This window comes from Sminthopsis crassicaudata, chromosome 2 (assembly GCF_048593235.1).
Source record: "Sminthopsis crassicaudata isolate SCR6 chromosome 2, ASM4859323v1, whole genome shotgun sequence".
Lineage (NCBI taxonomy): Eukaryota > Metazoa > Chordata > Mammalia > Dasyuromorphia > Dasyuridae > Sminthopsis > Sminthopsis crassicaudata.
In genome coordinates, this window is record NC_133618.1 from 649,836,292 (window position 1) to 649,860,565 (window position 24,274).

The 24,274-nt window shown below is 42.7% G+C and overlaps 1 protein-coding gene across 9 annotated transcripts in view; it reads right to left on the reverse strand.

Moving 5' to 3' along the window:
* ZMIZ1 (zinc finger MIZ-type containing 1) overlaps positions 1-24,274 on the reverse strand; it is a 424,473-nt gene that overhangs the window by 187,370 nt on the left and 212,829 nt on the right. Inside the window, exon 1 of one of the 9 annotated variants that reach the window (XM_074296727.1) lies at positions 1,383-1,402. The exons of the other annotated variants lie outside the window; for them this stretch is intronic. The gene's annotated coding sequence lies outside the window, so the exon portion shown is untranslated. Of the gene's footprint in view, positions 1-1,382; positions 1,403-24,274 lie in introns of those variants that run through there. 9 annotated transcript variants of the gene reach the window in all.

Genomic DNA, 24,274 nt, shown 5'->3' on the forward strand with positions numbered 1-24,274 from the left:
TTCAGTTCAGATCTTCCTGAATCTTGGTCCAGCACACTATCTATTAGGCTACCAAATAGTGCTACAATAAATACTTTGGTTTATGGGAAAAGAGGAAAGGGTTTTTAAAAAAAAATTTTTTTCCTGTCAATGATCTCTCCAAGGAGCATAAGTCTAGCAGGGGAACCTCTAGATTAAAGGGTTTGCACATTTTAGGCACTTTCTTTGCATAATCCCTAATGCCTTTTCAGAATGGGTTCCAACAAGCTTTCACTAAAAGTCTCCAATTTCAACTATTCCGGACTTGTGTCATTTATGCTAATTTATGGGTGGGACAAGAATCTTCAGAGAGGCTTCAATTTGTACCACTTATTATTAGTGACTTGGAGCATTCTTTCATGTGATTGTTAATTGCAATTTTTCTTTTGAGAAATGTTCCTATCTTTTGACCACTAATCTACTGGAGAAAGGCTTTTGGTCTAATATATTTCTGTTAGTTGCAGATAGATCCTCGATATCAGACCCTTATCAGAGGTAGGTGCTACAAAGATTTTTCCCAGGAAAAGGCTTCCCTTCTTATCTTACTTTGTAAATTGTCTCCTGAAAAAAAACCTTTCCAATTTCAAGTAACTGAAATAACCTATTCCATCTTTTTTTTTTTTCCTTTTGAATATTCATTTAGTCTTGGCTGCTCATTTCACACAGGAAGAAACTTACTCTTAGGACTTACGGGTGATAAGCTACATAATCAACATTTGAACCCAGGCCTCTACTTCTAAATTCAATGCACTTTTCATTATATGTTAAGGCCTCCAGGGACAAGTTAACTTCATTTTCCCCTTCCCTCTTCTGCAAAATGAGAAGAATGGAATTAATCCTTTCCAACTCTTATCCATCTCTTAGTCCTAACATCAAATGAGATGCAAACAAAATACTCCCAGAAAATGTGAGGAGGGAGGGACATTTCTAGTGTCCATTGAGCTTAGAAGAAAGAAGACATAAATGTACACAAAAGCTACTCTAAAAGAGAGGTCTCGAGTGAATGTCCGACACTAGGAGTGGAAGATTCTCCCAGCCATCACTACCTCTGACGAGGGGCTTCTTTTGAGATTCTCCCCTCAGTCCGGTATTGATTTCTCCCCAAGGTACCCCCTTTTTTGTACCCTGTTAGTTAAGATTTACCAAGTTTATCTGCTTTGTATCTACCACAAGTTCCCAGAAGGGGGAGACTGATCATCTCTGTATCCCACAGTACTTAATATACTGCAGAATATAGGAAGGTACCTAACTACTGATTAGCTGACATATGGTCAGTGTCCAATGCTGGACAATTCAAGTTTGTGGGTGAATATCTGCTCAGATTGACTATGTAAACCCGGCAATCTCGTTTTTCCCATTACAATCTGGAGTCAGACGATGGCTTCTAATGTTTCCATGTTTTAGAGATGCTTCCATGTTGTTTGCTAAGGCAGCTCAGAGGAATTCAGCTCCGATGGGGAGAGAACCTCCTGGCAGCAAACTTAGAAATGGAAGAGAAAGCCAAAATGAGATTTTTCACCCCATAGGTCTTTTAAACTAGGAATAACAATTCATGTAGTCTTAGCCACACTGTTTCAAAAGCAGGGGAAATGGCTAAGTTCACTTCTGGGGAGCTTCTCTGCTGGGAGAAGTTGGGAAGCAGGTGGCCTGAGCTGTCAAGATTTACTTTCCGGTGTTGGAGATAACGGGAGGGACAGGATGGAAGGGGGTGGGGTTGGGAAGAGAAACATTACTATTTCAGATAGAAAATAATGTGCTATTTTAAAAAAATCTATAAAGGATAAAATGTCTGGTTGATTAGGTGACACTTTTAAACTTGAGAGATTAATGGTATTAAAGATGGGGTGAATAATAGCCATTAACACCAATAATGGATGGTATTGGTAGCAAATGCTTTAAGAATAAAAAGTGGCTTTGGAGGAAGAGCTGGGATGTTCTTTGAGTCGAAGTGGAATCACTCTGTCTCCATCTTCTCTCTTCCCCCCCTGCCTGGGACAGGAAGGAAGAAAGCTCTTCAGTCCCCTGATGCGAGGCTGGGTAAATTCAGGGGCCAGAAGAGTGGGGGAGAGCTAATGGTAATAAGGTATCTAAGTGTGATGGGGCCATTTGCCAAAGCATGCTCTGGCTTCCTGAATAATTCTGCCTGAGATGTTCTCCCTTCATAGCTTATCCTTACTCATTCTCTGTTTATCTGAATACCACCTATCCCTCAAAGCTTAGTTAAAGGTCCCTCTCTTGAAGGAAGCCTTCTTTAACTGTACTGGTCCCACCCACACCAATCTCCTAAAGGCCATTATTAATAGTCCACATTACTCATTGGGAAAGGGACTGATATCACAGTCACAGAGCAGAGGTATTTACTGTGCAATGCTCAGGACACTCTAGTGCTGCCCCAGCCAGATAAAAGTGCATTGAGGAAATGTTTAACAAACTAAATAAAAATACCATAGAAGGTAGATAATGTTAATATGTGGTTTTCTAAGACAATATGCAGCCTACAGGGATCCTTATATATGGTTTAATAGCCTCATTTTTAATTGAGTTTTTGATGTCACTAGTCTAGAGTTCCCACGTATGAAAAGGCCCTCTACTGAAACAGGTCTGAATCTTTGCTGCAACTTTCCCAAAACTCTTAAGAGTTGTCTAGAACATTGGGAAGTTAAGTGATCTGCCCAGTGTCATATTACCATTATATTTAGAGAGACTTGGACTCAGATGGTCCTGCCTTAAAGGCCAGCTCTCCATCTGTTGCTTATTCTATGCTGATTAACCTTTACATCACACCATTTATTTATACAATGTGTATGTATTTTATCTTCCTAACTAAGCCAGAGACTTCTTGAGAGTAGGGGCCATGTCTATTCCCCTCCTCTTTCCCAGGAGCTGACAATGGTGTAGACAGACTGAATGGATGGGTTCTTCATATGTTTGTCTCTTGCGTGATCAAAGTGGGAGAGGAAGCCCAAATGACTAAGGAAATAATTTGTCTCTTGTGGTTTGATTTTCTCAGAATCCCAGAATCCCAGGATTAGAAGGGAGCTCAGAGGCTAACCGGTCCGACCTGTACTCAAACAAGCAGCCTGTCTGTGACGTGCCAGGAGAATAGTCATCTGGCTTCTGCTGAGATGCCTTGAGTGAGCGAGGAACCTACTAGATTTTCAGGGAATCTGTTCTAACTTTGCACAGAGTTAAGTCTTTCCTCATATCAAATTTCAATTTGTCTCTTGGTAACCTCTACCCACTGCTTTCATTCTCACACACTGGGCTCATACTGAACAAGTCTCATCCTTCTAAGTCATGTCAAAAAGCACATTTTAAATGCCTACTGTGTGCTAGGCACTATGCTAAGTGCTGGGATACAAAGGCAAAAATATTCTCTGTCTCTGTCTTTCTCACTCGTTTATCCTATCTGTAGATGACAGTAAGCTGGGAGCCAGAGCTAACATATGAGATGAGAAGATCCAAAAAGCAGCTGCTAACCTAGAGAATAGGGCATGATACCTTTGGATAAAGACTTTCCCGTTCTGGGGGTAAATGATAGAAAAACAAATGCATTGTGTTTTGCATCCTCACACACAACATCTCATTTGATCCTTAAATTATTATTCCTGTGAAGTAGCATATTATTATTTCCATTTCACAGATGAATCTTGAAACATTAAGGCCCATCACTCAAGATACTAACTCAAGGAGGAAAAAGTCAAACATAAATCTTCTGCTCCAAATCTAATGATTCTCTCCCAGATGCTATCATACTCAAATGGAAACTGGCTCTCAGTAAATTAAGGCTGTGGACTACAGTGACTCAGAAAACCACATATTAACATCTCTGTGTTCTACTGAATTTTATTAAACATTTCCTAATTACAGTTTGATTTGGTTTGAGTCTGAAACCAGAGTACTGTGGATAGTGGCTTTGGTCATCCCTGTTCTACCCCACAGTTCTACTTTGTGTTGTAAAGAAGGAACGACAATTTACCCAATGTCATTCAGCTAGTGAAGTGGTAGCATCAGAACTAGAACTCAGATGTTTTGATTATAAGTGCATCATAGAAACCCCAAGTTTACACTTGCTCAAGATAGCAACGGACTCAATGGAGTCTCTCTGTCAAACATTTCCCTGGACAGATCCTTGGTGAAGGGAGCAGAGGAAAAAGACTTTCTTAAGCTAAGCTTTGGCTATAGTTTCAATAGATTCTCTCTCCCTGATGGAAAGCCTGGAAGACAAACAAACTGCTGGCAAATGCTTTTGTTATGGGCTGGAGACAGTGTCTGTTCCATCAGATAAAGGAGAACAGCATGCTCATGTCTCCAGGAGGATGTCAGTCACCAGAGGAGCCAGACCCATTCTCCTTTTTCTTTCTGTGTGTCAACGTGACTGCCTTCACCTCCTCTGTTGACTGGATAATATTTTTTCCCTTTCCTACCTTTTTCATTTCTGATAAAAAGGAATGTTTGCACAAACTGTCACGCAGAAAGATTCAGTAACTACCATTCCCATTTTCCAGATGAGAAACCTGATGCCGGTAGAGATGGACTAGTTTGTCTAAACTTACCCATCATCAGACTTTTATTGGGCACCTAACTGGGAGGATGTTGAGGATGTACTAATGGGGCAAAAGAGAGATACAAAGTGCATCTCTAAGAAAGAGGGCTGTCTTGGGGGAAGGAGAAAAGAAAGCAATGAAGTCAGCTGGGATTCACGGCATTGAAGCAGGCCATCTAATTCCTGAGCAGGTGATTTAAACTTGAGACCTTTCCATCCAGGTTCCAACTGGAAATCGGGCTGAATTATTGGAAAGAGCTCTAGTTTTGGAGTCAACAGATTTGAACTCAAATTTTGGCTCTTATCTAACTATACCTGTATGATCAATTTCCCTTGTGGGACTTGGTTTCCCTCATTTGTAAAATGAAAGAACTGGACTATTTTTCTTTCAACTCTAAGACCCTATGGTTGAGGGCAAGTTTCTTAAGTGTTCACACCTAAGTAGCCTTGTCTCAAATTAACCCTCCTCAATTCTAACACTCACTCTATTTTGCAGATCCTCTGTTCCATCTATATGGGTCTACTTTTCTACTGTGTGACTTTACTCTTCCCCCTTCTTCCCATTCTGGAAAGTCTATCTTGCTCATCAACACATTCTATATGTTGCAGGAGACAAGCATCAGGTCCTGATTGCATTGTTTCATCTGCAATCCGGTGTAAGAATTTCTGCCTTATTATATCACAAGTTAATGTAATATGCAAATGAAGACATGGATATAAATATTTTAAATTACAGGGTTCAATATGAACATATTATAATACACCCTTCAGGTCCCAATTCAAATCCAACTTCCATGAAGTGTTTTCTGCTGATTGCAGCCAAGGAGATTTCCATTTCTCCTTTTATCATTTGTCTATGAAGTCCACTTCTTTCTCATATGACAGTGTCTTTTGTAGTTAGTTCTTTGTCCATTTGATGGCTAGTCTTCTATCCTCAACTAGAAGAAAAAGTCTCTGATGAAGGCTCTATAGCATCTAGCTACAAAATGACTGAATAAATTGGATCAAGGAGGAGCTTCAACGAGGGGGCCTCTGAAGGCCTCTTCTAGCTCTGATCTCGAAGGATTACCGGACTATTCTTGGGCACATTTGGGTTTCAATCTTGGCTCTGCCATTTACAAGATACATGGGTTCCATCTTTAAAATGGCAATAGTAATCTCTGTCTTGCTTTTTCTACTTCATGGCATGATTTTAAGGATCAAGTAATGGGTAAGACTATAATACAAATGTAGGATATTAGGATGATCAATATTTCAGTGACAATTTGGGGTAAATATTTGAAATCAGATGCCATTTTTGCCACTCACTAGATGACTCGGCAGGCATAGGACCTACTGGCTGGGGTTATTGTGGGGATTTAATGAGAAAAACGTCCTTGTTCTAACCATTTCCATTAGAAAAAAGGCCATATTTGAAAGGAGCACCCCTTACAAATGTACAGTTCTTTGTAAACCATAAAATATTATATGAATGCAAGCTGTTATTGTTTCTTTATATCCCCCAAATGCCTCGAATAACAGGTGCTGAATAAATATTTTATTGATTGAGAAAGGGATGGAACGCAGGACTGGTACAGCGCTTTCCCTTATATGACAAATCACCAGCGGCTGCTCTGGATTCGGGACCTTAATGTTGGCTGGGACGGGAACTAAAGACACGGGCACACACAGAACTGGTTTTGCGGAGTTTCTCTGATTCATTCCCTCTGGTCCCTCCTCCCTCCCCTCACTTTGTATGAGTGCCAATGGATTCAAGGCAAGAAGCAAAGGTTTCTTTTTCTATTTTTCTTTCATTCAGAAGACATTCTTTCATTCATTGTTCAGAAGACAAAGCAGGTGCGAACTGGGCATTTTGGAGTTAAGTGGCAGGGACTGATGGCTGGTTGTTGGCACCAGCATTGAGCTTGGGGGGCGGGGGCAACTACTTTACAAATCTGGTCTAGGAAAAACAGTCCAGGCAACTAAGTGGAGCTGTGGATGGAGGACCAGATTTGGAGTCAGGAGCGGCTGAATTCTAATTTAACCTTAAGAAACTAAGCAGCTGTGGGACTCTGGGCAAATCACTTCACTGCTGCTTGCCTCAGTTTCCCCACCTGTAAAATGGGAATAATAATAATAGCATCTACCTCCCAAGGTTGTTATAAAGATCAAATGAGTTAATAATTGTAGAGTGGCTTATCACGGTGACTGGGACATGGTCAGCTCTATAAATGTGAATTATTAATTACTTCTACCATCATTATTTTTACATTAAGAAGAAGAGTTTTTGGAAAGATAACATCCTGGAGTGACCAGAAAGAGCAGCATCAGTAGAAGCCTACGCATTTCTCCCCCTTCCTCATCTCTAGCTGAGCCAGAATATCATGGGAGGGCGTCTTCAGGTACCAGGAACTGTCACTTTGGAAAGCACATCACTCCCTATTGTCTGAACTCTTCTCTCCCCTCTTGGTTCTGAAGGCCCACTCCAGTGGGAGGTTACTCCATCCTGCTCAGCTTTTTTTGCTCCCCAATATTCTTCATGCTTTCCCATCTTTCTGGGTGTCTTTGGAGGGGACGGAGAAAAGGAGGCTGGTTACCGAGTCGCATTTCCTCTGCGGGCCAGCAGGTGTCTCCCTTTCCTACCAAAGGACAGCTCCCTTCTCCCTTGTCCTTATCTCCCACCTACAGAACCCTGTCTTATAGAGCAGCCTGATGTTTCCTTTAAGCCTTTACAAGTCCCTACAAATCCTCCGCTGCTGCCCCCTAACAGGGAATAAGTAGTAAAACTGACACTGACTGTCTGACCTTGTGGCTATTGATTAACTATGTCTGAGCTCGCTGTCATTCTTCACACCTCCTGGGCTGGCAAATGGAGGGCTAAGGACTCTGGTCCTCCTTCTCTAGCCTGAGCTGAGCCCCTTTTAGAATAGGGTCTTCTTAGGGGTCAAGGGGCTACCACACTGGGGATCACCAGCCACGATGTGTCTTGTATCCATTCACCTCCCCCAGAGTATGACTGAATATACCAACCAATGGCCCCTTATGCAAGTGAATGTGCCAGCCAACATGGCGCCCCTGTGCAACTGAATGTACCAACCAATGGCCCCTTGTGCAAGTGAATGTGCCAGCCAACATGGCGCCCCTGTGCAACTGAATGTACCAACCAATGGCCCCTTGTGCAAGTGAATGTGCCAGCCAACATGGCGCCCCTGTGCAACTGAATGTACCAACCAATGGCCCCTTGTGCAAGTGAATGTGCCAGCCAACATGGCGCCCCTGTGCAACTGAATGTACCAACCAATGGCCCCTTGTGCAATAGAATATACCAGCCAACATGGTGCCCTTGTGCAACTGAATGTACCAACCAATGGCCCCTTGTGCAAGTGAATGTGCCAGCCAACATGGCGCCCCTGTGCAACTGAATGTACCAACCAATGGCCCCTTGTGCAAGTGAATGTGCCAGCCAACATGGCGCCCCTGTGCAACTGAATGTACCAACCAATGGCCCCTTGTGCAAGTGAATGTGCCAGCCAACATGGCGCCCCTGTGCAACTGAATGTACCAACCAATGGCCCCTTGTGCAATAGAATATACCAGCCAACATGGTGCCCTTGTGCAACTGAATGTACCAACCAATGGCCCCTTGTGCAAGTGAATGTGCCAGCCAACATGGCGCCCCTGCAACTGAATGTACCAACCAATGGCCCCTTGTGCAATAGAATATACCAGCTAACATGGTGCCCTTGTGCAATAGAATATACCAGTCAACATGGTGCCCTTGTGCAACTGAATATACCAACCAATGGCCCCTTATGCAATTGAATATAACAACCAATGGCCCCTTGTGCAATTGAATATGCCAGTTAATATGGTGCCCTTGTGGGACTGACTATGCCAGCCAACATGGTACCCTGGTAACAGCAAAAACTTGGGTTTCGGATCCTTCATTCTCCTGCCTGTGTGACCTTGCAATAATTTTCTTATCAGGGCTTCAGTTTCCCTTTCTATAAAATAAAGGGTTGGAACAGATGCCCTCTGTTTCCTTTTTAGTTTCTATTAGTCTATGTCATCATAGAAGGGGTAGCATGGAGTCTGGGATTGAAAACATATCTCAGAGTTCCAGAATTCTTGTGTTCAAGTTCCATCTCTGTGGCCCTGGGCAAGTCACTAAATTTCTAATGGTAGAGAAGTTTTTTCTGTGCCTAACACAATACCACACATAAGACATAATTTGTTGACATAAAATGAATTCTATTTTTTCTTACTTTCAGACTTTTAGTGGTCAGTTCATGCTACCCAAGGCAACCAGTCTATGCTGACTTGAAAGGCCTACAAGCAGCCTTACATCCCCCTAGAGACTCTAATATCCCTTATAATCCAGGTCGGTTCTTCCTGAAGGTCTAACCTGAATTCCTCTCACTGTATTGCTTGAGCCTGCTTGGATCCCAGCAAAGAGGCATAAGGATAAGAATTCACCCTGATCCAATAATGCAGGGTCCCATCGTTGTCCCTAGAACATTGCTACCACAAATTCTACCTTATAAACCAGCCCTGGACTTCCCTATCATGCTCCGAGAAGTGCACAGACCAAGACCTCTGTGCACACTTTAGGATCTAGTCTCAGTTCAGGGGCTGCAAGGCTTTCAGCCCACTTTTCCTTTTTTTGCAGCTTCTCATCTTCCTCATTTGCTCCCTCTCACCCCTCCAAGATGCTGGGCTAGATGACAATCTATTGACCTTTCCCTTCCCCAACCCAAGCCCACTTCTCAAACCAAAAGGGAACACCACAAGCCAAGACTATGGGTTGTTTTTAGCAGGCAGACACATACGTGGTTATGTGCTCCCACACATACGTGCTTTGACAGTGAGTTCTTGATTCGCCATGGTTGTGGGGGACAGGGAAAGCACGAATAAATGCAGCCCACTGAGAATCCAAATCCTTGTTTTAGCCCTCCGCCTCCAGCTTCCCACCCCTTTAACTGCAGGCAAGAAGCCAATGAGACTGGGAGACTACAGGGCCAGGAGAGAGAGGACTAGATGGGAGACAGGAGACAAGCTTTCACCCCAGCTCTGCCAAACTTTGCCATTCACTTAGTCACCACTCTGGGCAAGTCACACTGCCTCTCTCTGCACCCCAATTTTCCCTTCTATAAAATGGGAAGAGTGAGAGGGAATAAGTATTCATATAACACCTTCTTTGTGTCAGGCACTGTTCTAAATTCTTTACAAATTTATCTTATTTGATTCTCCCAACAACACTTCAAGTCAGTACTGTTATTATACCCATTTTACAGTTGAAGAAACTGAGTCAAACAAACAGAGAGGAAGTGATTTTACCAGTGTCATGTTGTGACAACGTGTCAGATCTACCCGACTTTGGGCTACTGCTCTATCTGCTGAGACATCTAGCCACTAAAAGGGCCAGATAATCGCTAGGATTTTTCCCCCGGTTATAATAATTATTCTATGATGAGTATATCCTCATCCTCTGCCTTTTTACAATATTTGTGGATGTCATGGCAAGTCTGGAAAGAAGCTAGTAACATGGAGAAGCCATGAAAGGGCCATTTAGCTGTGAATAATTGGGAGCTTACTGTGTGCAGATGGACCCAGACTGAAGGTTCATGCAGAAAAAAGTCAACCAACTCAGTCCTTTCCATGTGGACCAGAGTATTTCAGTATGAGCCAAGGTCACATCATGAACCCCCTAGCCTCCATCTAGTCATGGACATGGCTTAGATTTTAGCCATTTATTTCATCGCCTTCAAGCCATCTATTTTATTTTTAAAATTCGGTGAAATTCTAGGCCATCTTGTTCTCTTACCTCAAACTAGGATGGGGCTTATGGCAAAACCCTGCCCTAGCTATCTCCTGAACTCAGGTGCCCAGGAACCTTCACATCCAACTCTCTATCCTCCCTTCTCAGATATGGAACTTTTAAGGTACTTCACCATGTAAAAAATTAAATTAAATTAAAAAAAAAAAACTGTGTTTGATTACCCTTGCATATATCTTGTAAATAAAAAGCTATAATAAACAAAATAAAAATTTAAAAAGTTGTATTTGACATGAGAAAAAAGTCACTTGCTAGTGAAAAGTAACTATGGTTTGTTTCAGCTGAACACTGAGCATGGAAATATGTGGGACAAAGCATCCCTAACTATGTGGGGTGAAGAGGAACAAAGCAAGATGGCGGTACTCAATTGGATGCTTCTGCCATGCATAGTTTCCTAAAGATGCTGCCCCTCTTTTGCACTAGAAATATATCTGTCCTTGGAGAGAGGGAAGGGGAGGGGGAGGGCCTGATCTGCTGTCTCCTTGGAGACAGTCCTGATAAGTGACTTGTCCAGAATAAGGCCTCCTTTTACCCCATTGGGTAAATTTTTTTTATGTATGGATGCTCTGTTTTCATGGCTAGACTATAATCTCCTTTAGGCTAGCATTCACTGTTTCTACCTGGACTCTCTCTCCATTATCCCTTCTCTGGACTCTGCTCCTGGGGTACCTGACTCTGATAATTGAGCTTTTGCCTTAACTTGCCCTGAAGCAGCCCAGACACCATTTCCCGGCAACCTCCAGGCTATGCTGTCCCCCTTCAGCCCCCAGATCATCTCTTTTTATTTTCTATCTTCCAGTCTTCCCTTCTTGGAGTATAAGATCCCTGAAGGCAAGCCCTGCTGAACTTGCCTGTATTGGTAAGCCTGGCACTTGGCCCAGCCTCTGGCACATGGGAGGTAATTAATGCTCTCCTCCCTCCTCTTTCGGTCTCTGTGTCCCCTTCCTTCTCGCCTCTACCCCAATCATCCATGTAACCTACAGAATTATCTGTCCTTAGAATACAGAGCTTGGAGGTCACTGCAATAACTCTATAGAGGTGTACACACACGCGCACACGTGCATTTTGGCGTAGGGCTTTGTATGGGGGGGCCCGGTGATAGAAGCACACTCACACAGTGACAGCTTGCATCAGTATGTGGAGCAGCTCCCTTTGGGAGCCTTGGGCAACGGTGCACAGAAATTGTTCGCTCACCAGCCTCATCTGCAGCCTGATTACCAAAGTGAAGGTGGCTTTCTACATGGGGCGAGGTGGGAATGGGGAAGGGAAGATGAGGTCTCTGGGCCGAAAAAGCTCTGCTGAGATGGCCAAGTGGCCTGGCTGCTGAGAGTCCGAGGGGTTCCCTTTCTTTTTTTTTACTATTGCTTTTTATTGACAAAACATATGCATGGGTAATTTTTCAACATTGACCCTTGCAAACACTTCTGTTCCCACTTTTTCCCTCCTTCCCTCCACTCCCTCCCCTAGATGGCAGACAGTCCCATACATGTTAAATGTGTTAAAGTATGTTAAATACAACATATGTATACAATTTATATATATAGTATATACATATATTGTATACAGTTTATATATAGTATATACATATATTATATACAGTTGTCTTGCTACACAAGAAAAATTGGACTTAGAAAGAAGGTAAAAATAACCCGGGAAGAAAAACAGAAATGCAAGCAAACAGAAAGAGTGGAACTGCTATGTTGTGGTCCACATGCATTTCCCAGTGTTTTTTGGCTGGGTGTAGTAGGGTCCCCTTTCCAAGCCTGTCTCCTGCTCCCCAAGAAGTCAGGTTGAAGGACTGCTCCCACTCTCTAGATAAGCAGCCTTGCCTTGCCCATTTCTTTTAGAATAGAAAAGAAAGAAAAAATCTGGGGAGCCAGGGAATTAGATATTCAATGTGCCACAATTTGGGGAAGAAGTGAAAGGAAAAAAGTCATTCTTTTTTTCCTTATTTAACAACGTATTAAATACCTTTTGTATAAAGAGAAGGCCACTAGGTGGTGCCATAGTGCACAGAGAGCAGGGTCTGGACTAAGGAAAACTCATCTTCTCCCTGGGTTCGAATGTGAGCTCAGACACTCCCTGGTTATGTGACCCTGGCCAAGTCACTTAGCCCTGCCTCAGTTTCCTCATCTGTAAAATGAGCTGGAGCAGGAAGTGGCAAACAACTCCAGTATCTGCCAAGAAAACCCTAAATGGAGTCATGAAGAGCTGGACACAAATGAACAATAGCCTAGAGAAGGGGAAGATATAAATTCAGGTAGGACACACGTGGTCCCTTGTGGAGTTTTCATTACAGATGGAGGACAGGACACAAACACTGATAACCATGATGATAAGTCACGACAGATACCCAAGCACTAGAGGAAGTCTGAGAGGGAGGGGAGACCAGGGAAGGCTTTATGGGATAAATGGCATCTGAGAGGGGCTTCAAGAACTCCCCAGGCAGGGGGATCAGGGGGGAGACAAGACATTCACGCATCGTGTCCCTATGTTGGTTTAGCCCAGAGCATCCTGTGCTCCAGACCAAGGCCGTGTGGTCAATGAGAGAACGCCACATCAATTTTGCAGTAAGAAGCCATGCTTAATTAAGGTGGTCACGAAACACTAATCCTTCAGCATACTGCTTCAGAGACTCCATTAGTCTACACTTATTTGAGCATCACTAGGAGCCCGGTCCTTAGCTAGGCAAGGGGGGGAGTCAGAGAGGGATGAAACGTGCTTTCTCTGTCTTCCAAGAGCATTTAGTCTAGTACGGAGAAGAGCTACAAACATGGATTCCTTAGAACATCCAGTGGGGAAGAAGTTTCAAATAACCAGAATCCAAGCAAGAAGAGTAAGGAGGCGGGGAAGGGTTTTTGGAAGGAGAATGACTTGAGCTAGCCTTGTAAGGCAAAGGGAGACTGGGAGAGGTGAAGGCTCTTCAGGAAGGCTAAATAGCACGAGCAGAAATATAAGGCTTCTGTGCTTCATTCAATGGGGATGTGCCTGAGGGCAGTCCAGAGCCAGGTCCGAAACGTTGAAATGGAAAAGTCCAGAAGTGAAGCTAGAGAGAAAGTGCCTCCGGGTGGAAGTAAAGTAAGAAAGAGGCTAAGAAAGGAGCCAGAATACGTCCTTGGGCATCTGTCTACCTTTCTCCCCCCCAAAAATGTACAAATGGGGAAACTGAGGCTCGGAGTGGGAAGGAAGGGAAAAAGGAAAGAAGAAAAGAAAAAAGAAAGGAAGAAAAAAAAGATGAACGACAAGACCACTAGGTGGCAACATAGATACAGCACAAGGAAGTCCTGAGTTCAAATTTGACTTCTGACATTATCTGTGTGACCCTGGAAAAGTCACCTAACCCTAATTTTTCCCCTTCCAAAAAAAAAAAAAAAACAAAAACTCAAATTTCATCAAGTTTCAAGGAACAACCTCCCAGAAACAAGAAGGATCAATAGAGAAACAGCAGTCTTAGGCACCCTCCCTCTGCTTCCCAGAACAATTGTCAGACCTTCCTGACATCCAAAAGGGAAGGACCCTGTTCCATGGCCACGTGGCTCCAAGCAGAAAATGGAGAAAAACTCACCATCAGAAGGAAAAAAAAAAGCACACGTCTGTTGGTTCTCCTGTGGGGAGCCTATAAATACAATCAAATATGTTCAACAGCAATCTTTTCCTCTCTGCAAGGAGAACTGCCAAATTGCTCCCAGGAGTGATCCTCTACAGGCCGCCACTGGGGACTGCTTTTCTCCTTTGGAGAACATGCTGGGGGAGGGGGAGGGAGTCGGAGATGCAATTAGCAGGGCCTCTAGGGAGCAGCCTCTAGACTCCTCCAGGGCCAAGAAGTGGGAGGAAAGGTATTCTGGCTGTTTCCCTTACCTGTACTGAGACCCAGGTAAAGGCATCCACCTCCTGACTGGACTAAGAACTCCTAGCTGGCCAGACTTTGTTCATACTGAATTCTATACAACGACTCTCCCAGCTTAAATGAGAGAGGGGGGGAGGGGGAGGTCTTCTTAGCAAGATCCGAAAGTAGCCCCATTGGCAGTGTGATCAAGCAAGCAAGCATTTATTAAACACCTACTGTTTACCAAGTATTATGCTAAGCAACTGGGAATATAAATATTGGAGGAAAAAACACAAAAATAGCCCCTGTCCTCATGGAACTTACATTCTAATATGAAAGATAACATGTCAATAATGTTATATGCATCTATTTTTATATTCGCACATACATGAAAGTTAACTTAGGGAGAAGATAGAAAATAATCTTTAAGGAGAATAAGCACTAAGCACTTACTGCACACCAGGAACTCTCCTAGGTGCTGAGGGTATAAAGAGCCAAAAAAAAAAAAGATCCATAATCTCAAATACCTTGCATTGTAATCCAGAAGCTTCTGTCTAGAAAAGCAGGACAAGAGTTCTGAGACTAGTGGACGGCTTGAGCAAATCACATTCAAATGAGGCAACATTTACAAAGCATTTTGCAAATCTTCAAGCATTACACACTAGCTGATAATAAATAATACTACGGGGGGCAGCTAGGTGGCAGCCCTGAAGTCAGGGGGACCTGAGTTCAAATATGACCTAAGACACGAGTGACCCTGGGCAAGTCACTTAACCCCAACTGCCTCAGCAAAATAAAAAAAAAAAAAATAATAATATTTTCTCATAGTAGGCTGGATTAAAAAATATGAAAGCTTCACAAGGATGGACATTAGACCTGTAGTGCTTAATAACTCTTTACTAAATTGCACTGAGTAGCAAAGGGAAGTAAAAAGCCAGAAAACTTTCTCTCCCACTGTGGGGTTAACCCTACCTCTGCAATTTAGATTTAAATGAGTTGCGTGGAACCTCTGATAATGTTAGCTTCCAGGCTAGAACCCAGTTTTCCTACTTCTGAACCCAGTTTTCTACCTACCTTCTCATACTATTTCTTAAAAGTCACTTAGAACTCTTCAGATTCTAAGATGGGGAAGTTCAAGTTCCTGTCTCTCCTCCTAGTTTGGGATTCCTTCAGGTGGGCTCTGTCCATCCCATCCCCTAACTCTCTGGGGCTCCGTGTACTCCCTGGGCAACATTATCAAGTTCCTCTGGTGGTTTTTCTTAAAATGGCATTATGTTTACCATAGCTAGCTTTGGACTGTCCTTCCCACCCTGGATTTCTTGAATCATCTCTAGTTCTTTTCTCACTGGGACAATTTCTCTGTGGGGATCCGGGGATCATTTCTTCAGACTAGCCCTTCTCTCCCCTGGTGTTAAGAGCACCTGGGGGGGGGGGGAATGGAAAGGGTAGGATCCTTACAAAATGCCTAATTAGGCTGCTGGGTGCCAGGAGGCTGGAGGGAAGGCAGGGAAGGGGAAAGCCATGAATAGAAACAGGGAGTGTTTCTTTTGCCACCAGCTGGTGCCCGGATAGGCTCCCGAAGCCTTAGCCAGGATAACCTTTTTTATGCTAACTAGCATCCTTGCAGATGCAGGTCTGGCCTGGCTTTGTTCAGCTGCCCCAGATCGTCGGGCCTGCAAAAGCGCAGGTCTGGTCGTGAGGGCTGGTTCTCAATTCCTCAGGGAACCCCCTTCCCACACCGAGGGCCTCTGGGAGAACCGAGCCTTCAATGCAGATTTCCCCAATTGTTCTCTAGAGCCTGGATTGACATGTGGAGTCCATGTCTCTTGCTTTTTCTCTCTCCACCCTTTTCCAATTCACTCCTTCCACCCCAAGAGGATTAGGTTATTATGGCTCAGATATGACTCAACAGACCAACTCTACCAGTTTGCTCTTTGTGAATAAACCAGAGAGCACAAAACCTCTAAATACTGGAAAGAGACTCTCTGGATAAAAGTTTCTGCTTGGATCTTAAAAGAATTCTGGGTTGATTTTTTATTTTTTTCCCCATGAGGCAATTGGGGCTGTGACTCACCCAAGGTCACAGGGCTAGTGTCAAGTGTCTGAATGAGAACTCGGGTCCTCCCGAGTGCTCTATCCACTGCACCACCTACCTGCCCCTTGGGTAGATCTTAAAAGACCTGGAAGGCCCTTTTCTGCACATCTCTACATTTTATGCTATTCTCCAAGAATGGTTTCTTTTTTTCTCTCTCAGCAGGTCCTGAAGTTCATCCCTGGGAGTTCAAACATCCCCAAGTCAGAGATTTATATGTGAGCTCTAACATACATGTGAATCACCCCACAACTGATCAATACTTCCTCGGAACCCTTGTGGCAGTTAGAGAGCAAGAGAGGAGGATGTGTGAACAAGTGCTGGGCTGGGCTTCAATGGTGTCATCTGCATCTGTCTAATGCCCCTCAAATACATTTGAGTTCTTCCATGGAAAAGATTATTTCTTCTGTCCTTCCCCCCTATGGATGAATACATGGGAGGCACTTTAATAATTAATGATGATACTCCCACTTACACAGTGATTTATAATCACGAAGCAGTTTATCTCCATCAGATCATTTAGTCCTAATAATAGAGCAGAATTTGGAATTAAAAAGAGCTGAGTTCAAATCCCGTTTCTAACACGTATTAGTTGTGTGACAGTGCATAAGCCATTTAACCTAGGGCTTCTTCATAGGTAAAATGAAGTTAACACCTGCCAGAACTACCACACTGGGCTGTCATACAGCTTAAATGAGACAAAGCTTGCAAAGCCTTTCACGGATTCAGAGTGTCTTAAAAGTCTTAGTATAATTTTAAGTTATTCAAGCTTAAAAGGGCACTAAGGGGGCAGCTAAGTCCTCCTGAAGTCCGGAGGACCTGAGTTCAAATGTGGCCTCAGACACTTAACACTTCCTGACTATGTGACCCTGAGCAAGTCACTTAACCCCAGCCTCAGGAGGAAAAAAGCACTAAGATTTTGGGGAAAACCGGAGTCTTAAATGATAAATACTAAATATTAGGAAGCACAGGCAATATTATTCCCATTGTACAGGTGAAGTAACAGAGGCTCAGGGGATCACAGAATCTGGGGTCTAGAGCTGGATGGGATGTTTCAAGTGACAAATGAGAAAACCAAAAGCGGAGGTTAAGTGAGGAAGTGATTATTATCAGGAGAAAGTTAAGTGATTGACCAAAGTTACCCATCTAATAAAAGGGGCATTCAATAGATCTGTGTTTTCTAAGGGCAGAAATTACCTTTTGCCTCTTTTTGCAGTCCCAGTACTTAGAAGAGTGCCAGGCCCATAACAGGTGCTTAATGAATGTTTATTGACTGAATAATTGACTGCAGGACTCAAACACAGGTCTTTTTACTCTAAAATTTGGGATGCTTTCCTTGTTCTACTGCAATTCAACCAAATACTCCATTAAGAAATGATACTCAAAACCCAACATTTGTATAGCGTCGGAAGGTTTACAAATGCTTTCCAAACACCATCTCTTTTTAGCCTGACAATAATCCTGGAGCTGCATGCTATGGTTAATTATCCCCCTTTTACAGATGAGGGGATGGAGATAGTGCCTGAGATTAGATATGCACTCAGGACCCCCGACTCCAGATGCAGGTCTGGATGGACTTCCAGTTCTGGATAATTTACAAAATGCAAAAGCGGTAAGGTCAGGAAGGAGGAAGCATTATCCCCTTTGCAGAGGTCCACCCAAGGCCATCTCCAGCCTGGCTTCTTGCCAATTGCTACTGGTTACCCAGCTGGGCTAGTACGCTTACCGGTGGGCATTGACAGTAGAGGGAAAGCCCATTCTGGCTGACCCTCACAACAGCTTCCATGCTGGCTAGGGGCCACTGTTATAAATAATTTCAGATGACATCTCCAAAAGGCACAATTTTTTGCCCTGATCTAGAATGGCTTCCTCTGCCTCACTGGCATTCAACGTATCTAAGCATCTGAGCCTGTCCTGCTCCTTAAACTGCCTGCCACTGTCCTAACACACAGGGGCAGATTCACGGGGGCTGCTCTTCCCAGCCCCGTTTTTATGCTTTGCTAGCCAGAGCCTCAAACAGACCCTTATATAAAGCAGACACTTTGTAAATATTAGTTAAATTGATCTATGTTCTTATCTCAACTCTGTCATTTACTGGTTGTGTACCTGAATAATTAACTTAATTTTCCTCCTCCCCCTCTCTCTTTATGTTCTCTAGTTCTCTCTCCCTCTGTCTCTGTGTCTCTGTCTCTGTCTTTTCCTCCCATATCTACAAAGAAGGGAGAGAATTACATGTTCTCATCTCTCCCTCAGGGCCAAGATAGGTTATAATTACACATGTTCAAGGATTTTGTTGTTGTTGCTGTTGTCTTTTCTAATTGTATTACTGTAGTCATTGTGAATGTATATCATTTTCCTGGTTTGATTTCCTTTTTCAATACTTCTGAATGTTTTTTAATTTGGTTGGAGTGGGAAAGTCCCTCCAGGGATGAAGATCACAGCTTTTCTATGCCCTAGTAGATAGTTTTATAAATTGTTTTAGCAAAAAAGATTCACCATCTGGTGCCCAACTTTCTGGCGATGAACTTCTCCTAATGTTGTTAGCTATGTGGTCATCAGATGACAGCCATGGAGCCCTTTGCCAAGCCTATTATCGAAGCCTAGCTTGGACCAGTGAGAATTTGTTTTCTGCTCAAAGTCACAGAATTCAAAACCCCTTGGTCACAATTATGTTACCATGTCCCAGAGAAGAACTTCAGTGAAGAGGATGCACTATTTGTAGTAGGAGTCAATTCTGTCTCTAAGAAGCCTTTTCCTGATTAACCTCCCCACCTCCTCCTTTTAGTAGTTAATCTTCAAATGATTTCGTATTTACATATCTGTGTACATAGTGTACTCCCATCTCACCCCCGGCCTTGTAACCTCATGGAGGACAGAAATATCTTTGTCTTTATCCCTCTATCTCCTGTGCCTCCCACATTGTGAGGTGCTTAATAAATCTTGGCTAGAAATCACTCATACCATTCATCATTTAACTGTGATGTGATTATTTTGTTAGACCATGAAGACAGAAACCATGTCTTACACATCTTTGTACCCCAGGATGAAGTCTGTATTGAAAGCCCACCATCACAAAATTTAAGATTTTGAATTATATCTCTGTAAGGGTCTAGGCAGAGGGTCAGGGGAGAGTGGGAAGTGATCATTAATGTTTGAAGTCTTGGGATGTTGTATAAGGACAGAGTCAGGGTGGACCAAAAAAATCACATCTAAGCACTGACATGTGCAAGTATTAAGATGGAGGTGGGGATGAAATGGGGAATAATTTCTCTTACTGAGTAATCACCTCTCTAATGAAGTTAGAAACCCAAATCCAAATAGGCTCCAAGTATCTAGATCTTCAAATCTCTCTTACATCCTGCATCAAGTGACTTAATAAAAGCATCTTGAACTCTCCAGTCTGGATGCATCCAAACATTGGCCAAATCCAAATGGATTTTTCTAATCTGTTCCACCAGCAAGGCCTCCAGCAGAATATGATCATCAAGCACTTTTGTCAGACCTGAGAGCCCCAACAGGAAGAACCGAGCTAGAGAAAGACCTCTTAGGACATTTACACAAGAGAGGGAAAGATCAAAGTTGGGAAGCTCTATAAACCTTCCAAAGATGGGAAGATGAGATCCATCAGAAAGATAAACCGCTCAGCCATTGCAACCTATCACCGGAGCTCATCATCCCAACATTGTTTTAATAGGAATGGGGCCATTCAAGACATCACGTGCAGCAGTTGCTTTGTGGAGGGATGGGAAGAGTTTAAGGGAAGGGAGAAGGAGACCAGAGAGGAGGTGTCCTTATGGCTTTGGAACCCGAGAAATGCTTTGTGCTCACTTTTTGGGCCCAAAGAAACCTTCTGGTGCAAAATATTACAGAGTTTCTCTGTTTTCTTCCTGAACTGGACAATAAGCCAGGAGTCTGTGTTCCAGTTCTTGACTCTGGAGCTCCCCAGCCATATAACCATGGACAAGGGACCTGACCTTTGTAGGCCCCAGTTTTCCTTACCTATCAAATAATGGGGCTATCCTAAGTGTTTTGTAAGGTTCTTTCCAGTGCTAGTATTCCATGATTTCCCCTTCTGGTCTTTCCTTCTCTTTTTTTTTTTTCTTCCCTCCCTGTTTTCTTCTTTACCTCCCCCCATTCCCTGAAAGCCTCCCTTTCTAGGCTGGGCCTCTTTGGCCCATTTCACTGCTCATTAGCACCCTGACTAGAAAGAGGCAAAGGGAAGAATGTGGAGATTGTTCTCACATTAGGTCACTTCACTCATAGTTAGCAACAACTCTGTAAAGAAGTTTGGAGGTGGAGGGGAAAGGGCCCGAAAATACCGTCTTAAGAGATTTCTCCAGCACTGGGCCTGGCTCGGAGTAGGTTCTAACTCCATAAGCGGTCATTCCTTTCCCTTCTACACTGAATTCCTACATGAAAACAGGAGACTGGATTAGGTGACCTCCCCACGTCCCTTCAGATTCATCATTCCTTAACTCTAGATCTCTTTTTACCTTTCTTCTGTCAGGAAGATAGGACAATATTCAGAGGAAAATGAAGAAGATCTATCATTTTGTCATTCATCCTGTTGACAAGAATCTATTATATGGTGGGTTGGCTAGGCGTGGGAGACACAGAAAATAGGAGAGGTGGCCCCTGATGTTTAAGGTCTTAACAGCTGATAGTTGGACCTTAGCTACCTCTAGGGCAAATGGCAAGAACTCAAAGCAATGTGCGATAAGGGCTGAACGGATGATACAGACAGACAGTAAGTGCTATAGAAGGTCTGAAAAGGGAGACATTTCCGCATTCAAGGTAGACTTTTTTTCTCCAAGACTGGAAGAATGGGGAGAGGGGAGAAGAGACAATTCTATAGCAGATTATAAGCTCTTCCATAGCAAGGACTACGGAAAAGACTCGATATGACACAATATTTAGAATCAGGAGAACTGGATTCTAGTCCCAACAATCACTTACTACCTATACAATGTCAGGCAAATCATTTTCCCATTCTGGGATTCTCGATCTGTCCAATAAAAGCAGTTAGACTAACCACTAAGTTCTGCTATGGTTTTGCCCTTTTGTAATTCTGTGTGTCTTTGGAGTAGGAAAGGAAAGAGAAGAAGGCTGAAGAGGAGAGACAACATTACAAGCAGAAGCAAAGGTTTGGAGGTGGGACAGTGACAAGATTGGTCCACCTGAGTACTTCTCTTTGCAGATGTTGGCCAGCTAGGCTAGGTTATGTCTAGGTCCTTCTTAAGGGAAAAGGAGCAACCAGGGGATTTAAAATTAACCAGGACACTCACAATTAATCTGCTTTTTAATTAACTTGCTCTACTGCTTTAAGTGATTCCACATTTACGCTCGTTCCTTTGAAAATTCCAAAGTGCTATTTCTGACCTGTGATTTAGTGTTGCTGTACATCTTTATAAGCAGTGCTTTAGCTTAAGTGGCAGTTGCATATTAATTACAAAGTTAATTATGTGCTGTGTAATCATGCTGTAATTCATTAGTTTACTCTACACTGTGAAAGCCTAATGCTAAGCTAAAGACCTGACATAGAGTATTTCAGGAGCTCACCCTTCGGCTCTAAGCCGTACCTAAAATATCATCCGGAAAGCCAAATTGTGGGCTGAGAAAATTCAGTAACACGAACTATAACTGGATCCCCGTGAGATTATTAATCAGAGTATATTTACTCTTTCCGTGTCAAGGTCTTCTGCGAGATGTAGTTGTTTAGACTTAGCCATGATGGTGCTATCTATTACTACGGTTTCTTAAGAGGAATGCTGTCTAGTGGTTCGAGCAGCCTGAGAACTTTACTGAGGACAGAGGTAGAAAACAACCTCATTTCTTTCCTTGTGCAAATGCAGGGAGAGAAAAGAATTTCAAGGTAACAGAGTCATTCCAAAGTGAAAAATTAACTCGGCATAATACTAGAACAAAGTGGTTCTCTCTTCTCTTGATTTATCACTGGACTCGCTGAAGTCACCCTAATCAGTAAGAACAAAAAAGTTACTTATCACACATCATCATCATTAAAGTTTCTATTTCTACAGCACTTCAAGATTTATAAAGTGTTTTCCTCACAATAAGCCTGTGAGGTAGGTGGTACAAATAATATTTTCATTTTACAGATAAGGAAACTAAAGTTTATGGTCAATAATATATATTAGGCCCCAGGCTTCAAACCCAATCTTCCGGATTCTAGGTTGAGTATTTTTTCTACCAAACCACGAAGTCTCTAGAGATTTTGCCACTCTCTCCTGCTCTTTAAAACCAACCACTTGGTATCAGGAAAATTATAGCCAGCTCGCGTTCACTGGGAACTAGATCTACCTAATGTTATTGCCTTTCAGGTTTTCATTTAAAATAAATTTTATTTATATCTTTTGTTTCTTTCCCTCCCCTATTGCTTCCCCATCATAACTTTGCCATTGTTCAGCCTTCATTCTAGGAAAAAGAATTGAAATAACAAGGGTGCTGCCTTAGATATGAACTGATTTAAGTGAGCAGAGCCGCACAAAGTTTTCAATCTCCTCCAATATCCTTTATAATAAATAGGAAAAAAAGTTAAGCAAAAGTCACTAAAATATATTTTAAAAATCTAATGTTACCCGGAGCATTCCAGGCCCATCACTTCTCAGTCACGGCTCCAAACTACAAGCACTTTGAACAATCACCTGTAGTCCCAAGATGGTATTTAAAAATCAAAGTTGGCAAATGCGGGTCTCCTTGAGAAAGCCTTTCTAATGAACAAATCTGTGTATCAAATTTCAAGTCACAGTGGATGAGGATGTGAAAACCAAGACCAACCCAACCCAGGACTACGCTCCTCCATTTTTCACACATAAAATGATCCTCTGAACTAAGAGTTGAATAAAACAACAACAAAATAACAAAAGATGTGAGGAGCCTTCTCTTTTTGGCTTTAGTCAAGGAAAAAGAAAAAAAAAAGTGTTTGGAGTCCAGCTGGAATGGAAGAAATAAATAAGAGAACATATACCCTTGATTGGCACATGAGCATTAAAGGAAAAGAGTAAAAAAGGGGAAAATAAGAAATATAATTGGGCTCAAGTTCATATTCAACAATTTCAGCCCAGCTCACACAGTGGCCTGATTGTTTCCAACAGAACTATTTCAGGAGGGGAAAGAATACAATCATTTTATGCAGGGGTACCCTAACAGCCCCAATACATATTGTTTCCCTTCCACTGAACACATTGGTTTCCCTAGCAACAGAGAATGTCAGTTTCCAAAGTTGTGACAGGAATCAGTTTGCTGGCATGGGATGGACAAGATATTCTCTCAATGCTTTGATGGATCCCATGACCAAAAAAATAAAAAAAAACAGGGAAAAAATAATCCTACTAGGGAGCACTTGTAGCCATGGTTGGGAAGCTAGGTTGCTGATAAATACATACTATTTTACAAATACTATTTATACAAATACCATTTACTGGGAATCAAAAAACATGGGGTGTGTTTGGGCCGGACTCTACTACCAAGTGTATGACTTTGGATAAGTCACCGTTCTCCCTGTGCATAAGATATATTTCTTCCTCATGTCTACTTCTTAGAATTCCTAGCTTCCTCCAAAGCTCAGTTCAAATATCATCTCCTCTATGAGGCCCTTCTTGTTCTCACCACTCTGTGACACCATGAGCTCCTCAGTTCCTCCCAGCCGTAAAAATTCTATGACTCTGACTACCTCGAAAAAAATTTGGCTATAATCTTGATTTTTGAAATCAGTTCTTTAGCTCCAAAATGCTTTGTTTGGGCTGTGTTTCTGTGAGCTTAATTACAGAGCAAATAAAAAAATGTAGAAAAATCCCAGTGTAGCCCAAATCCAGCAAGTCACAGTGTTCTCTCAGAAATGGAAGAGTAGCCCTGGATAGACAGCTGAATAGCATCCCAATGCAGCCCCATTTCTGACAAATTACAGATTCTCTACTGTCTGCCGTTCACATTTTGGATTGGATACCTGCTGAATAAATT